The sequence below is a fragment of the Armigeres subalbatus genome, chromosome 2, assembly GCF_024139115.2.
Source record: "Armigeres subalbatus isolate Guangzhou_Male chromosome 2, GZ_Asu_2, whole genome shotgun sequence".
Lineage (NCBI taxonomy): Eukaryota > Metazoa > Arthropoda > Insecta > Diptera > Culicidae > Armigeres > Armigeres subalbatus.
Window position 1 is genome coordinate 15761145 of NC_085140.1, and position 19356 is coordinate 15780500.

Below are 19356 nucleotides of genomic sequence, written 5' to 3' on the forward strand. Positions count from 1 at the left end.
ACTTTTGAGCCCATAGTCCGATATGGCCAATTTCCAATAGGGACAATGGGACAGGATTCTGCGTCGAATACAACTGTTTGCGAGCAAATCGGTTAAGGATAAGTGCCAAAAAATGAGTGAGTTTTTTGACGGATTTTGCGCACAGACATACACACACACAGACATCACCTCAATTCGTCGAACTGAGTTGATCGGTATAATAATTCAAATATTTCTTCATAATCTTTGTGTCGGTTTCATATGTTTGAACTGGAATTATTGACATCAGTTGCAAAAGTTAGCTGTTCGATTGTTTTTTCCATGAGATAAGAGTCCAACATTCTTATTCTAAACCATTTCTGATAATGACCAGGGAGTTAGTCAATGCTCTTCACCATTCAATATTGTATAGAATTTACCACTTTCACCGTAGGTATGATAATATAATAACCCAATAATATACTACGCAAACGAAAGAATGGTGAATTCTATAATAATAATACTAAAATAGTAGTCAAATTTGTGAAAATATTTGAATAAGGTACCATACCTACTTGATGTACATACAGTGTACTTTGCCTTACTCGATGTACTGTAAATCGACGTGAATCCTGGCTAGTATGATCAGTGTCTTGATAATAATTTTGATAATAATAACGAGCGGTTAATACCAAAAAACATTGAATGCTGTTAAAGGTCTTAGTTAGCCAAAAAGCTAGATTATTTGTTGCAAAAGACGGAATTCTAATTGTATGTAAGAAACAAGTTTTTCCTACAAGGTTAAAATACTTCAAACTTCCATTTACGTCCACTATATTCACTTATATATCATCAGATACGTATTTCGTTTTCTACTTGAAAACTTCTTCAGTGTTTTGTTATCGAGTTTTTCCTGCATTCTCAATTCTAACAGTTAGTCAAGTTAAAGGTACAGGATTGAAATGGAAACGATACGGAAATCCATTTCCTGTTTTAGAGAAGATTGCAGAAACATGAGAAATATAGAAAAAGATACAAAGGAGGAGTATGAAATGGGCCTGAGATTGAATCCAAGGCCTCCTGCGTATGAAGCAGAAACGGTAGCCATATGACTACCAAGCACATTTTTCTGAACACATTGGTTTTCAAATCCCAAATAATTGTGAAAGACGGCATTTTTTAATCCCACATATCCTGAGATATTGGTTTCGCCGACGACATTGATATGGCACGTAACTTTGAGAGGATGGAGGAAGCCTACATCAGACTGAAAAGCGAAGCTAAACGGATTGGACTAGTCATCAACACGTCGAAGACGAAGTACATGATAGGAAGAGGCTCAAGAGAGGTCAATGTAAGCCACCCACCACGAGTTTCTATCGGTGGTGACGAAATCGAGGTGGTTGAAGAATTCGTGTACTTGGGCTCACTGGTGACCGCCGATAACGATACCAGCAGAGAAATTTGGAGGCGCATAGTGGCTGGAAATCGTACGTACTTTGGACTCCGTAAGACGCTTCGATCGAATAGAGTTCGCCGCCGTACCAAACTGACTATCTACAAAACGCTTATAAGACCGGTAGTTCTCTACGGACACGAGACCTGGACGATGCTCGTGGAGGACCAACGCGCACTGGGAGTTTTTGAAAGGAAAGTGTTGCGTACCATCTATGGTGGGGTGCAGATGGCGGACGGTACGTGGAGGAGGCGAATGAACCACGAGTTGCATCGGCTGTTGGGAGAACCATCCATCGTTCACACCGCGAAAATCGGAAGACTGCTGTGGGCTGGGCACGTAGCCAGAATGTCGGACAGTAATCCGGTGAAAATGGTTCAGGACAACGATCCGACGGGAACAAGAAGGCGAGGTGCGCAGCGGGCAAGGTGGATCGATCAGGTGGAGGACGATTTGCGGACCCTCCGCAGACTGCATGGTTGGCGAAGTGCAGCCTTATACCGAGCTGAATGGAGAAGACTTTTATGTGCAGCACAGGCCACTCCGGCCTTAGTCTGATAATAAATAAATATCCTGAGATATCTAACAAAACTGGTTAACCCATATATCACCACCGAGCGGATGTAATCCAAACTTAACAGTTTTTCAGAATATTTGATTTCATCCTCGAACAGCTGTGTAGAAGACGGCAACTCTCTAACATCACAGCAGAGGTGTCGCGTGATCAATTCATCAACCTGTGCACTATTTTAATATTTCGAGGAAAACACATAAAAGGTACCTGAAATGATAAACGAGTCATTTTCCAGCGCGTTTCTCGATCAGTTTTGCTTATTTTGTTGCATATAACCTGTTCTTAGCTACTTCTTATTTTCTGAATTCACTCAAACTAAACTAAGCTTAAAAGTGATAGTTCGTAAAATAAAAAAATACTATCACCAGAATTGTTTCCAATGTGACAAATAAGACCTATGAACACTGTTCCGTTTTCCATCTCACTGAACATGTATTCATCTCATCGCAGAACAAAGAAATATAGCACCAATCTCGTCGCCTTATTTGGCTAACACGCGTGCTCACTGGTGAAAAAAATCACATAAATAAGAAACAAAGCAAATTCCTTTTCATTGCTTTGTTTTTGATGGGATGAAAATAGTAGCTTCGGGATGAAGGGCCGAACCGTTCCCCTATATCTATTCGGAAATTTTTGAACTGGAACTTTCAATTCTAATTTGAGTTATTTTGTAAAATGAGACGAAGTTTTAAATAGAAAAAAGGAAATTGGACTATATCAATCATGCAAAGTTACTAATAATAATTTGTAATTAGCATGTCATATCAGAAAAATAAAGTATATACAATAAACAATAAAGTTCATAGCCTTAGCTATTCTCAATTAATAATTATTCTAATAATTATAACGCCCATACCACTCAATAATCCAACATGATACAATCATGAGAAAATAGAGAATAAAAATTAACGAACTATAAATTAAAATTATTTTACACTTAATTCTATGTTTTAAACATAAGAATATTCAACTTATTTGCTAAATTCTTCAGAATACTACTTGCACAAGGTACTGTCTATGCCTTTGTTCGTTTTATATCATGTTCACCCTCGGAATTGTTTTTGTTGCATTCGCAGTGCACTCGTATTGGTGACTCAGAAAAGATGTGACAAAGATGGCGTAGCTTGTCATCCCCGTGGACCATCCCATTCAATATCAAATATCAAAAGCGCTTTTGCTTCGCGGTGCTTATTCAACGCGAAACTTTCGTTATGGAACGCTTTGAGGAAGCAGAAATGCGCGCGCTTTACTCTTATCTTTCGATTTTGTTCCGATTGCGCTCTCTTTACCGAATCGCGCATGCGCTGTTTGAAGCGGTTCTCGATAGGCACCAAACCGTGCACTTCCAGCGAAGAACGTTTTGACTACCTATAGGGTAGTGAGCTAATTTCCGTCGTAGTATGTACTGCATGGTTTTCAAATCATATTTAAACGCTAACCCAACTACTGACTCTAATTAATTTATATGTAACATGTATTTTAGAGTTCCTACTTTCCATTGCGTACAATTAGCGCAATGAACAAATAATGGTTTATTAGGAATCGTTAATCAAAAATACCCTTCATTTTTTTAAATTTTGTCTTACGAAAATCTGTTCACGTCCATGATAGTTTTCATTTGTCCAAACCAATATTCGGTGGATTGCTGTCAAATGAATCTGTTGGTATTGGTGTATGATTTCAACAAGTACACCAAACTAGCATTTTATGCGGTGCAAATGCTCCGTGTTAAATCAAAATGACATAAATTTATTAAATATTGCCTGTTCTGAATATGTTTTGTATCTATTGTGAAAAACAAAAGAATATGTGAATGGACGATGTTCTTGGTTATCCAAGAAATCTCTGAAGTGAAGGCCTCCGCGTTACCAATGATCTACAGGGCTGTTTTGAATATTTAATATGCCCATTGTGATACATATGATCTAATATGCGTATGGAAGATGTTCGCGGTTATCCAAGAAACCCCTAAAGTTAAGGCCTCCAGATCTACACGCGTAACCAATGATCTACAGGCCTGTTTTGAATATGTAATATGCCCAATGTGGTACATATGATAGAATATGCGTAGGAAAGATGTTCGCGGTTATCCAAGAAACCCCTGGAGTTAAGGCCTCCTGATCTACACGCGTAACCAATGATCTACAGGCCTGTTTTGAATATGTAATATGCCCATTGTGGTACATATGATCGAAAATGCGTATAGAGGATGTTCGCGGTTATCCAAGAAACCCCTAAAGTTAAGGCCTCCAGATCTACACGCGTAAATGATCTACAGGCCTGTTTTGAATATACAATATGCCCATTGTGGTACATATGATAGACTATGCGTAGGGAAGATGTTCGCGATTATCCAAGATGCCCCTGAAGTAAAGGCCTCCAGATCTACACGCGTAACAAATAATCTACAGGCCTGTTTTGTATATCTAATATGCCCATTGTGGTACATATGATAGAATATGCGTAGGGAAGATGTTCGCAGTTATCCAAGAAACCCCTGAAATTAGGGCCTCCAGATTTACACGCGTAACTAATGATCTACAGGCCTGTTTTGAATATGTAATACGGCCATTGTAGCGTAATTGTAAAGTGAATTGATCTTTGGTTACGCGTGTAGATCGAAAGGCCTTACTCCAGGAATTTCTTGGATAACCAGGAGCATATGTTGTGAACGCATTCAATTATTTGTACTACAGAGAGCATGTACCATTTTTCAATTGAGTAAATTGATCTTTGGTTACGCGTGTAGATCGCAAGGCCTTACTCCAGGAATTTCTTGGATAATCAAGAGCATATGTTGTGAACACATTCCATTCTTTGTATTACAGAGAGCATGTACCATTTTTCAATTAAGTAAATTGATCTTTGGTTACGCGTGTAGATCGGAAGGCCTTACTCCAGGAATTTCTTGGATAACCAAGATCATATGTTGTGAACGCATTCCATTCTTTGTAGTACAGAGAGCATGTACTATTTTTCAATTGAGTAAATTGATCTACGCGTGTAGATTGGATCGCCATACTCCAAGAATTTCTTGAATGACCAAGATCATATGCCTTACTCCAAGATCGAAAGACCTTACTCCATGGATTCCTAGGAAGACTAGAACTTATACTGTCTGCAATATATTTTCTCTGTAGCACATTTAAATCAGCATTACAGATCTTTGTTCACGAGTGTAGTACTCAAGCATTTTATTCCAAAAATTCTTGAATAACTGGACGAACTATTTGCGACTTCTTGCATAATAACTATCATGTCCGTCAATTTCTAAAGTCGTAAACAAGTTTGCTATTTGTTCCAGTTTAAAAAATTTCCCAGTACAGTCCCATTTAATTCGCATAAAAAAGGTTTGGTTGTACTTTTATTCAGTAAAATGCATCAGTCTGCCAAACAACTCACACAAGAGCGGAGCATGTACGTGGGTAGCGTTGCCATCAAATTTGGATTTTAGATGAAAAAATGTATTTGGAAGACCTACTTTTATTACGCTAGCGGAAAATAAGCGGACAAACGAAATTTATTGACTGCATTGTGTTTTATGAGATACTAGTTTATTTGTGGACGCAGTAGCGCCCGTGGCAATGTAAACGGTTCATTAATTCATGCATTAAAAAATCAAAATTTTCAACGTCTGTTGTCTGTGATTATTTTTTCATCAAATGCTGTGTCTGGTTGTCTAAGGTTGTCACTGGTTTTGTTTTCTGTATCTGATAGTAAAAAAAAGAATTGAAGTGTCAAATATATTTTTTTTTTGAGAGAATTTCCCCGCGTGCTACGTCTGGTTGGCTAGTCACCGGACAGACAAACAGGGCTATTATATATAGTATGTAATATAAGATTTTCCCAGTACAAATCGTCTGTTTGGCAACACGTTCTCAGCCTGTAAACAAGATGACGAAAGAAAAAAATTTAAAATCTCCAAAGTTTAGAAAAAAAGTTTCTTTTAACGCCTTTCGGGAGTGTGTTTTCGAATAATTTCACAATTTAGTGAAAGATATTTTTTTAATCTAGTGCATAGCGGAGAAAAAAAGTGAGAAAGTGTAGTGGAAGTTTTTGAAAAACATTGATTTTGATGACGATGTTACGCTGGTTTGTTTAGGGTGAAAGCGGTTGGATTTTCCTTCGTCGCACGAAAAGGTAGGTAATGTTGCAAATATACTGAATCGTGAAGTTTGTTGGAAGAGTTTTTCAGTGAAAGTAACACCGGAATGTGGCTGGAATGAGTTTAGATGATAGTGTACACTTTTTTCTATCTCGCCAGGTGATAGTTTCGTTGATTTAAATGATCAATCGCGAGTATTTAGTTAATTAGAATTTGATATGACGGGAATTAGCGCCATGGACGAATTAGCGCATGACCCTACATCGCCGATTGCGGTTAAAGCAGATGATCCACACATACAAAATAATGCGTGTATGATGCGTGACAAAGCGTTCTCGGCTGAAAGTTCCGTGTTGATACAACATGTGCTGTCGGTGGATCGGTTCGGTATCGTAGAGAAAAATATAACGCGCCCCCATCGCAGCATTTGGTTGCCTCACATCACATGCCGCCTAATAATAAATAATGCATATTTTCCTTTTATGTATCTAATAGTCAAATTTGCATGTAAAAAGCTCATATTTCAAATATATGTTTGGATTAGAAAGACAAGAAATCTATCGAGAGTTTAGATGTTGGGGATAAAATTGCCACATGTGCATGCGGAAGCGACGCCTCTGCATCACAGATCCGGGGATATATAACCAAACTAGTGGTTTCACATGCACTAGCACTACTCTACGGATGAACAACTTTGTAGAAGACGGCAATTTTCTAAATCCCACAGATCCCGAGATATCGAAGAACTGATCTCTCATATACATACAGTAGCGCCTCCTAACGGCTGAAATGAGAGATTCCGAGATATCGAACTAAACTGATCTCCTATATACACTAGCGCCGCCTTACGGCTGAATTCTAAAATAAACAGTTTCTCAACATATTGGTTTCCAATGCTCGAATGATTTTATAGAAGACGGCAACTTTCTAAATCCAACAGATCCAGAGATATCGAAAAACTGATCTCTCATATACAGTAGCACCTCCTTGCGAACGAAAAAAATTATCAGTTTCTCAACAGATTGGTTTCCAATCCTCGAACAACTTTGTAGAAGACGTCAACATTCTAAATCCCACAGATTCGGAGCTATCTAACTAAACTGATCTCTCATATACAATTCTGTACTAAACAGTTTCTCAGCATATTGGTCTCCAATACTCGAACAATTTTATAGAAGACGTCACTTCCTAAATCCCATAGATCCCGAGATATCGAACCGAATTTGAATTTTCATATACACTAGCGTAAGAGTGGGAGAATTCCAAATCATTTTTTCTTGATTTATAGGGCCGCATTAGATTTTTTTTTCGCTACGCCATGGTTTTTAGAATTGTTATAAAAACATCGCGTCATTTATTGAGAAAATTGCCATTGGTTCCGGATCTTCCGGAGGACCAGAAGAAGATCCATTGGATTTAAAAAATGTCCTCAATGAGAGTATATATTCCCTTTATTATTTTCTCGAAAAAATCACGTTGATATAATTTAAATTAGCCTCAATATAACGGATTTTCAGACTGTTGTAATTTTTACAACACGCGAATGCTCGTGTTAAGAAAGTTGAAGCGAGTTGAGGAAGTTTAAAATGTATATTCTTACCAGGTCAAAACGGACAAAACGTCGAACGGGACAAAAGGTCGAGAGGATTGAAAATTGCTCATGCTTCGACTTTGATTGATGAGTGTATTACTTCTGCTTGAAGTTAACCCTTTATAAGGCAGTGGCAACTATATTGCCACCAACAAATTATATTTTTTTCTATTTATTAACAAGAGCTCTACTTCTTATTTTCCATGTAGTGGCTTTATTTGCTTCCTAGTAACACCCCAGATGAATTTGAACCATTAAAAAATTGAAATGTCAATTTGAGAACAGTTTTTTTACGAACAGATCGTAAGTATCGAGTGGAAGAAGGATTTTCGGTTATAATTCGTTAAAAAAACGACAAAGATATATTTTTTCCCGTTGGTATAAATTATTTTGAATCTCCTGTATTAGATTATTACGTGATTAGCGTGAAAAAAGCTTTGCCTTTCTGTATATTTGGTTTTGGGATTTTTGTCGAAATTGCGTTTTTTTTTCCAAAAAACGCAAAAAAAAATTTTTACTTATAATATGTTTTTCGACTAGAACTCTTCACCAAAAAAATGTAACGCTCCTTGATTTGACTGATTTTACGTAAAACCAAATTTTTATAAATCTTTTATTTATTTTTGTTGTTGCCTGTTTTCCCGCTTGCCGGGAAGTGGCAAATATATTGCCACCAATGTTGTCCCGCTTGCCGGGCAGTGGCAATTATATTGCCACCAATGTTGTCCCGCTTGACGGGCAGTGGCAACTATATTGCCACCAATTTTTCAGTGTTTCTGAACTGTTTATAACAAACATACATTTGAGTTTAATACCATGTCAACATTGTGTCCTATTGTTGTTTTTGTAAATTTATTGTTTAGATTCGTCTGCCTTATAAAGGGTTAAATGCATGTCACAAATTCCTTTGTAATACACCCAACTTGTTATCAGCTTGATCGACCTTTTGTTCTTTTCGACCTTTTGTCCTTTCGACCTTCTGTACCTTTCGACGTTATGTCTTTTCGACCTTTTGTCATAGATTCATTTTTGACAATAAAATAAGATAAACGGCTTTTTATCCTCAGCTTGCACATCCATGCGCTAATTGGCTGCCACCCAATTATGCGTTGGCGCATCTTGCCCAGTGCCAGTACTATGGAGCCGGTTCCCAGCTCGTTTGTGCTGCCACAGCTTTGGTAGAAGGTAGCCACTCGATGCTTACTCTGTAACTCATCGTAGATTATCCTGTCGCAAGCTGCGAAACCTAGCGAGTTGCAGTTCCATGCCCTCGTCAATCCCTTGGACATAGTATCTACTGCCCCAACAACGAGCTGCATGTTCTAATTCGTACAAAAATGGATTCTTTTATGGATCAGAGTGTAATCGATACGTTTTTGTTAAAAGCGAAACGACAAACAAGTTTTTGGAGGTAAAGTGAAAATATTCATCAAGTGTTGCCACCAACAAGCACCACAAAGTGTGGCGATGTTAGGATCGATTGGTCGGTAAAAACTTTTAATTGAAAGTTAAATGCATACACAGGAACCATCCAGCGCCACTAAGTGAATTGAATAAATGAAATAAATCAGTGGAGCGGAGTTCAAAGAAAAGAACAATAATTGAGCCATGAGACTTCCGGTTCGAGGTTTAGCACTGTTGCCCGGTCGCCACCAGAGATAAGGTAGACGACAATCAACACGTCTTCCCCTTCCCAGTCCCACTGCAACCTTATTTCCGTTCAGCTGTCAACCGGACCTCAATTGCAAAGACGACCGGCTCTTGCGTCCAGTAGAGCGATGGTGTCATTAACATCAGATAGCGCAGTGCTTACCATCAGGAGCAATCCTGGCGCAATTTGTCAACGCTTTGATGCCAATAGAAATTCATATCATCATTATCGTACATATTGTTTATTAGATACCTTTACCAAACCTTTAAAGTACTTTTTAATAAGGAAACTGGATAGAGGATATCCTATGTAAAGACAGAACACGTTTATATTGCAAGCTGGAACAACAGGAACAAACCACTTGACTGAAGATCGTCGGATTGATGATATCCATGGTATGTATGTAGCAAGTAAAAAGAGAAGAATATGAAACTTTTAAGTGCCTTAGCCTCTGCGTTATGTAGTTGATCTGATTTTTTTCTGCCGCAATTCCCAGCAGGGAGTGGAAATTGAATCTTAGATGGTACTACACCGATATTTAAAGCACTGACACACACTTGACTCAACTTCAAGCCTTACTGTTAGGTTCGAAATACGTATCTACTACTATTAAAGCTCGTCTTATGACAATAATAAACTAATTTTATATATTAAAAAACGCCTAAATTGAGAAATTACATTTCCATATTATTTCAACCTTCCCAAATACATTTCATATCTGTCTAAAATGCAATTCATTAAACGGTAAAGGTCAATATAGTTATGAGTAAAAGGACAGGAAATCTCTATTCAGAAGATGACGAATCAAAATTCAGCACATTCAACGGTTGTTCCTGAGTTCATGGAATGCATGAGTCATAAACAAGAAAATTACCGCAGAGTTGCAAAATAATAACTTCGAAGGTTTGTTTTTGTTATTATGCCTTCCGTTTGACTGCTGCTGATCGATCCCAGTGCACAGTTCGTGCTCTCTATTTTGTGTATCTCCTTCTTTTCCCCATTCAAAGACTCAACAAAATACCAATAACTATCACGTGTTTCCCGTTCTGGTCTCATGGTCTGTCGAAACCGTAAACTACCGGTTCACGACTTGCGCCGGCGGAGGTCGGATCGAATTCCATCATCGTTTTGAATGCTGCCGCGCTTTTGCGCCCCGGTCTCGGTAAAGTACACCAAGCTCTAAAGGAGCGAAAATCGGTATGTAAACAGAAAAACCAAAACATTCATCAATTGGTGCGGCGGACCGTCGGTTATTTTGCTTTTCCTCGAGTGCTAACAATTAACAGGTTTTCTTCCCCCTTTATTTTCTAGTGTCGATAATTGCGCAAATGTTTACCCAAAGATTTGGCTTATCGCATATTGAGGAAGGATCGGAATCGTGTGTATAGTCTGGGCGCTTTGAATCGCAGAGTGATTCAATTTCTCCACCAGTTAACGGGGATGGCTCTTTGTTTATGGCAGCAAAACAACGACGAAAGCAAAAGCTTATTTAGCGCTCGACGACTTATTCATAGAGCCCTAGCTTTCGAATCGGTCGTCTTGGCCGCCTCGAGCGAGTAGGAAACGGTAGACGACGGAGAGGTCATCGCAAGTCAATCCCCGCCGTAGTCGTCGCTGGCTGGTCGTTATGGTGGTGGTGAAAATGAATGAAATAAAAATAAACAATTACGCCATTCCTCATCCATGGACGGATCGTTGGATCGAAAGCCATGGTGGGCCAAATGAGTAAACATACTGCCCCGCAGTTAGTTGTGCCTTGGGTTTGCGGTTTGGTTCGTTACTGGCAGGTAGTATGTTAGGAGATAGAAAAAGTCGGGTGAGAAAGTGGATTTGCCAATTAGCATGACCTGTGGTTTTGCTGTGGAGTTTGGTTTATGATGTGTTGAGATTAATCACTTTCGCACCAGTGGTATTTTGGGTAGTCTTTGCGCAGCAGTGATAAGATAGGTATGTGTGTAGATTCATAGATTGAGCTTATTTTTTTGATTTGATGAAGATGTATGGATCGTTGCGCGTCTATGAAATGAACGCCTTGTTCTGTTTAAATCACAAAACGTCTCATAATATGTTTAATACAGTGGATATTATATTGACAAATATTGCGCTAGGTCTCCAGTACGGACGACCCCTTATGGAATAAACTGGAAATAGAAAAAAGCACTAAAATTGGCACAATTCATACACACATTTTTAACACTAACGAACATAAATTGAGATGCAAATTGAAACATAAACTGTGATTAAGATTTTAAGATTAATTAAAGCAAATAGACATACAGAAGATTTTCCAGCTATGCTGCTACACTTCCACAAACCGCTCTAAGACGATAATTCTATATAGTGTTGAGGCGATTTTGCAAGCCGTAATTTTTTTTAAATTTTAATATTTGCTGAAGACCTCAAGGCTTTTACATTACCAAGAAATAAACAGCTTTCTAATAATGATAGAGTTCGTTGAATAGCACGGCGGATGAGAAATATAATTATTTCGGAATTCTCCTCTCTTTCCCAAATTTATTAAGTAAATAGTCCACTCAATTATAGTTTATTTAATTACACACTAGTTGTTTAAGCTCAATGATTCAAACTATATCTCTTTATCTAACATAACTAAGAACTACATTCTACTTTAACTGTTAATTCAAAATCAACACCTGCTGTCCAAATTTTTTTATAACTAAACCTTTTTGATGGTGATTTCAACTCCACCTGTTGGTTGATTCGATGACTAAGGAAGGGACTAGTCCATGTTGCAGAGGTTCCTTTTATAGTTGTCACTTTATATGGTTAACGCCTTGACGGAGACCGATGTCAAAGAACGCAAGCTTTCGCATAATGGCTGAATTGGTTGACGATGAACAAGGGAACGCTACTGATGTGCGATGACGTAATTATTCACAAATACGTGTCGCTTCTCGTATCGAAGAGAGTTCAAACATTTAAATTGAAATAAATTCCGATTTTGCCACTTTTCCTATATAAAATACCCCAAATGTCACCAGAGGGTAATAAAAAACTGGACATTACTCTAGTAATATTCTGTTTCAATCAGGGCTGCTACATATATACACATGGGTCTCAAGTAGCCTTGCGAGCTCAGGCGTAGTATTACCAATCAGGAGATGATGAGATGTCAATAGAAAAACTTTCAATTAATAACTAAGCTGCCGCTAACCGCAAGTCGAGCACATCTGTATATGGACGTCCATATACAGATGTGCTCGACTTGCGGTTAGCGGCAGTAAGGGAGCGCGGATAGAATATTGAGTTGAATAGCAGGCCAAATCCCAGTTGGAATGTAGAGCCATTGAAGAAGAAGACATATATACACATAATAATCTGTATTTTACAGAATTTTAAATATTAATACAGACTTGATACAGCTCACAAATCTGTATGATTGATGTAGAAATTGAACACTCGATATTTATCAACGTGTGCAACACACTTGCTCTTGCTATAAATAGTCTCCCACTGCATTTTGCCAAAATTTCGAGAATCAGTCATCCATAGATATAAGCTTTTATTTACAATTTTTCTTAGGTTTTTGCCAATAATAATTGTACAAGCGAATAATTGGAAATTGCAATATTAAGTATAAATCAAATCTTTGAGTTGTGACTCATTTCTTGAGTTTTGCGATCTTCCATAAAGAGTAGAATAAAACTCCTATTTTAATAGATTGGATCTCCAAAAACGAATTCCAAATACATTTTAAAGAAGTTATCAAATGCCGCTACTATGGAAATGAAATATCCAAATCAGAAGGTGGCCGAAGAACTGAAAGTGGAGATGAGAGCAAGCCTTATGCTTATCGCAGAACCTTTTTATTTTTTATTTTTGAATTTTTATTAGCGTGATTTTAAAATTAAATAAAGTTCATCAATCTATCGCAGAACTGAAGGACATTTAGGGAAGCTTCAAACAGCTATCTTCAGTCGCCGGTTTTTCCTAGTTTTGTGTATATGAACCATCCTACTCTTTAACTTTGGAACTTCTGTGGCACTGGTCAAGCCGCAAATGATGCCTTGGCAGGATCAGCCGTGAACTCTGATGATAATTTTTGAGTTTATGTGACAAAAATACCACCAGAAGTAGGCTGACCATACGTACCGTATTTAACGGGACAGTCCCGTTTTTTAGACCTTTTTGTGCTGTCCCGTCGTAGTCTAAAAAATCCCCAATTTGTCCCGTTTTTTCATTGATTCTTCCAAAGAGCTCAAAAATATTATTCAAACAAATTCAAATACAAAGAAAGTGTTTTGTCTTTATTAGAGATATTTGCAGGCCTCGGCTGACTCATCTCTCAACAAAGAAAATGAACGAAACCTATTAAAAAGTGTGAGATATTATGTTATTAGTGTTGCCTTTGAAAGAATGCAATCTAGCCGTTTGAATTTTAAATTGATCGACTTTTCTTAAGATTTTTAACAGTTGATGATAGTGATTTTCTCGTGTGTTTATTGGATACCGTGGACAGTGATAACGACTGTAAAATGTCCTTATATGCGTGTAAACTCTTTATGTAAAAAAATGATACGCAACAAAGTCAAAGTACTGTTCCTGCTGGCTTTGAACTTTGTGGATGCAGATGTTAATCTGGTGAGCAAGTTTCATGTTGGTTTTTAACGTGTTTCAATGTTGAGTCGTAAGGGGCCGTACACATATTACGTAAGCATGTTTGGGGGGAGGGGGGATCTGCTGTTTTTTACGCGCCATATACATAAAAAATCATTTGTATGGGAAAAAATCTTACATGGGGGGAGGGGGGTCGAAAAACCCAGAAAAATTGCTTACGTAATAAGTGTACGACCCCTAAGTTGTATTGGGTATAGTTTTTGTACTATTTTTAGGAGTGTGGTGACCGAAAGTCATTTAGTTTGTTTAGTCTGTTTAATTTCTTCTTTTTACTATAACTAAACTTTTCTCATTTTCTGAGTGATCGATTGTTAGCACGGGCAATGCCCTTACTAATAATGTGATCAAGAAATGTAAATGTGCAAGCATGGTTAGTGCACTATTACTGTTGGAAAAATGGTAAGTAACTTTTGATAAATCATAAATGCCTTTTTTTATATTGATTAATTTTATTACTAAATACGCGCCAGGATCAGAAAGTTAAATTTTGGTCCAGGAAGTGTGAATGCACTTCAGATATCCTTAAGATATGTGGGTGTAATCACGCGGGGCTTATTGCAAACGACTATAGCTTCGGAATGCTTGCGTTCTTGAAATGGGCTATAGGAGTTACAATAGAGCTATCACCTTCTAGCTCCCGGATCTAAGATTCTTGCAATTATATTAAATTTTGATAGTTGCACGAATATTCTATCCATAATGCCACTGCCAGACAGTGGGAGTTAGATTGTAATAACACACACAACACACACACACCATACATCAATTCTGCTTTTATTATTTTTGTAAATGATTTAGAACATTTTATTTCAATATTTGATTATGGGATTTTTTGGTTTCATTTTTATTCCTGTTCGGGTGTGCCACTGCGACCAATTATTAGATCTATTGTAGCGTTACCCGTATCCTTAGTGTTTAAGTGCATGTCGAATCCATGCATGTCCAGTGCTATTGAGAGGCAATGCAGTATCGGTTTCGATACAGTTGTTATTTTGTTTTCTCAAGACCACCATAACAAGGTCCCGCTATTTAGACCCGTCATAGAGAGCAATCCCATTGAAGGCGCGCCTTATCAATAGGAAATCAATCTTTTCTTGAGAAAACATGCATTGGATCCCTAGCCACATCCTTGTCTTGCTTCTAGAATATCACCAGTGAAACTCTTAAAACCCGGGATTTAGCTCTGTCCACAAGACCATTTCAAGCAAAAGAATTTGTTCAGTAATAAGAACTTCCGTGTGTTCCTCTCACTGCCATTGTCCACCAGTTCAAGAAGAGTTAGTACGTATTTAAACCCCTACCTCGATTTTTCCAGCAGTCAGTTCAGCCTAGGACCGGATACCGAGGTTTTTTAACTAATTGCTTGAAAAGTTGTTTCCGCTGCATACAGTTTAGCCTCAAACAAGAGGAATTCGAGTCTTTCAACTGTCTGCAAGGTAACATTAATTATGTTTTATTTCTGAGACTGCTGTTGGTAGCGAGGACTAAATACGATGAATCCTTAATTACCATAACTTATTGCCCTAGCTAGAAAAATGGATTAGGCTAGGGCTCTGTTTGGTAGATCTTACACCGCAACACACTACGTCAAAGTGATCTACCGTGTTACGGGAAACATATTTGGTTTCATATTCAATAAACTTTAATTTATCTTGAGACTGAACAAATTTTATTATTTCATGTGAATGTTTGCATAAAGCTGCATCTAGAGAACTCTGCAGGTATCAAGATTAAGTGGCTTAGAAAAGGTATTAAATGAGACCAACTTTTTTATAATTGTTTACAAATGGAATTAACAGGTTTTTGGTAGGAAAATTATTTTCAGCTTTTTAGTGGAATGTCTTCACTTGTCATAAGACGAGTTTGTACAATCCCTTTGAATTCCACCACTTAAGGGAGATTTTTGGTGCCGAGTTCGTAATCAGGTTTTGTCATATTCCGATCATGAAATACGTCTTGCATTTATCCTTCAAAACCATTCCAAGAGTGGGCAAACTAGGCAGGTAGTACTCTTCAAGAGGTTTTGGTGTAAGCTTGCTTCCTGGAAACTGACTCATAATCTATCACTATCACTGTTTGCAATCTCGCAACATGTCGTTTGGGCTACTTTAAGTAGATTGAATATTTGCAATCTTTCACCGCTACTGATCAAGTTTTTTAACTCCATTGACAATTACATTCAATACACCTCTTTGTCGTACCACATTTCCAGCGCTGTGGAAGACTGCTTCGATCACACCAATTTCCAATACAAATTTTTAAATACTATGTTGAATCTGAATCGCTAAAGTGGTTAGAAGATTGGTTCAAAAGATTCCAAACGTTAAACGCAATTAATCTAATATTGCAACCTTTTCTTGTACAACTCAAACTAATACTAGAATAAACATTTTAAATAGAAAAGATTTACAAAACAATAAACAGACGATTGATCTCTTTTGATTCAAAAATGTTTTGAATTGAGATGCATTTAAGCTAACGCAAGTCGTCCGAAATCTAACTTAATAACAGTTTAAAACGATAGCAGGACATTGCTCAGGATAAAGATCTTTTTTGTAGGACCTATCCACCATTCGGAGAGTACAGGAGCCATAACTTCTAACATTTCAACTCTCACATATTTTTCACAAAAGAAATGTTATTAAACCGTCATTAGTATTATCATTTGATACAAACCCAGATTGTGATGAATGAGTCACATTTAGAAGCTGGAATGTTTTCTAGTTATTTATTTTGACAAATTTTGCAAAAAGTACCTTTTTTTTCTGTGCTCCAACGGTCTCCTGCGTTGGCCACTGGACATTTCAGAACTTGCTCCAAAACGTGTCTGCTTCGGATACGAAAGATGAAGGTGTAAAAAACCGCGAAAAGGGAGAAAGCTGGCAACGATCAATCTGGTTCCGCGGTTCTGAGTAAGCGTATGCAAGAAGTGGATTAGTTCAAAACATTTCCCATAGCGCAAAACATTAAATTCGACTTCTGGCAGCACTGCTGTTGGTTCTTCGATATTATAGACACTAAATAGGTTCCATAAACGAGCGGAGACACGATTAGGTCATTTCGATTTAGTGTGTTTTTCCATTTTTAACAGTGTACCACGCGAAGTTGACGTCACACGTTCTGTTGCTTGGATTGCCATTGTGACGTCATGCTTTTTAGCATAGCATAGCATTAGCATTGTTACGGTGTGATTCGTAGATTGGACACTAGTGATACTCATGTTTTACTTTTGTGATCCTTATCTAGAATTCTATCAGAAATCAAGCAGGGGAGTGGTCCTTGATTCCAGTCTTAAACAAAAATAACAAAAGCATGAGGATTACTACTCCTGGCCACGCCCATCTTCACCGTAACTAGGGAGAGGAAGGAAGTGTTGATGTAGTACTTACTTAACGAGAGGCCACCGACTTAGCGACACCCTCATAAGTACCACGGAGTTGGATAATGAGGAAGGTATTCGTTGGGTCAGGATTTGCTTGTAGCTGGCAATGTAACCGTGGTAGATCTTACCCCGTAACACACCACGTAAAGTGACGTCGTCGTGACGTCATGCTTTTTGACTCACTAACTGACAGTTCATTTGGCAACACTCGCCTTCACCTCAACTAGACACTATAATGTCTCTATTTGATAATAATCGCATGACTGGTCGTGCGACTGGTGAAAGCTTTCTGTGTAATGTGGTGTTTTTCGACGGAAAAACATATTTTCAGCTGCAATTTGACTGTACGCCAAGCATGTGGCGTTGAGTTGATCTTATATTGCGTATTACAGTTTTATTAGATGTTAAAGCATCATTGGAAATATGACGTAAAGTTTTGTTTAAAATTATTTTACTGAGAAATTATTGCCCTTTATCATTAACTGCTAAGGAAATAATTATGAACACATTAAGTTACTTCTAAGCTATAAATGCTTACCTGATCCATTAACAGGTAGAACGTATAGAAAAGGTGCTTCTGCATTAACTAGACTTCTTTCAACAGCAATCGAAAAGAGGCATCAAGTAGATGCAATGTACTTCGACTTCGCAGAACATTCCACAAGGTTCCCCCTCGCGGTGGCTAAGCTCAAAACATTTTGGTTTTCTAAGTTGATAACTTCACCGATTATTTAAGTTCCGTGAAGGCTGCTCTGTCAATGATGCCGGTTAACCACTTAGCGTACCTCTTAAAAAGGATACGGAATGCATTCAATGCTTTCTCATAACGCTCATACACCATCACATCATCAATGCATGGATCCCTCGATTTCGCGCTATAGAAGGCGATACTTATGAGCTACAAATCGCATTTGCACAATTTTTCGCAGAAGTTCGCTTGGAAAGCAATCTTTGGGTCCGCAACAATAACGATCAGGTTATTGTGACCGACCATGTACTTCGTTTTGCTGGTCGTGAGTTTGCTTGATCGTGAGTCCAATCCTCGCTGTCTTCCTCCTAAAAGGCACAAAAGCCTTTCCTCGGCACGGCAATAATATCGACATTGTCACGAATCAACCGTATCAGTTTCGCCGAAAAACCATGTTCTTGCTTAATTTGCCATCACTGTTTCTGAAATCAATCTAGGATTTGTCTCAGGGTTAACACTTGATCCGTCATTGTTCGTTGCCTGGTATTCACCGACGAAGGACTCTCAAAGCGGTCTCAATCTGTAGAACAGAATACGGTACAGCATCCGTTCGCTAACTGGGCTAAAACACCAGCCCAGTTAACGAACGCCGCTTTTTAACTGGGCTGACGAGGGAATTCACGATGCATTGTTGTGATCGTGTTTTACATTAAGCTTAAAGAATATGCCATTCAGAGTCCCCTCGTCAACGAGTCTTTGTTGTTTTTTTTTACGGATAACTGCTTTTTAACTGGGCTTTGGCCCAGTTAGCGAACGCCCAGTTAAAAAACAGTCCAGTTAAAACGCACCCAGTTAGCGAACTGTTGCTGTACATAATTTTGCAAGCCGAATTAAGGAGGATAATTCTCGCTAAACTTTTCAAAAGGCCCTAAGTAACATTTTTTTCATGATTTAATTTGAATAGCGCAATCAACAGATCAATATGAAAGCTTTTGATTGTAGTACTCAAATTAATTCATGAAAAAAATGTTACTTAGGTCCTTTTGAAAAGTTAAGCGAGAATTCCTCAATAGTTCACACTCCAGTCTGTGCCTTTTATTGAAGAGTGGGCAAATAAGGCCGTTTACAGCTGACAGGAAATTCCAGTCTCCATGGGTCTCCAGCTGGCCTTGCAAGCAAAGGGCAAGCTTTGCTGATTCGGAGATGGCAAGTTCGATTCTCAGTCCAATATGGGATGTTTTCGGGTGGGAAACATTCTCGACGCCCTGGGCACTCACAAAATCCGTAATGCTAAATTAGATGATTTTTGACCC

At 38.2% G+C, this 19356-nt stretch overlaps 1 protein-coding gene across 8 annotated transcripts in view; it reads right to left on the reverse strand.

Annotated features, from left to right (window-relative positions):
- Positions 1–19356, reverse strand: part of LOC134217918 (arfGAP with SH3 domain, ANK repeat and PH domain-containing protein) — a 99334-nt gene that overhangs the window by 39933 nt on the left and 40045 nt on the right. The gene's annotated exons all lie outside the window — the stretch shown is intronic.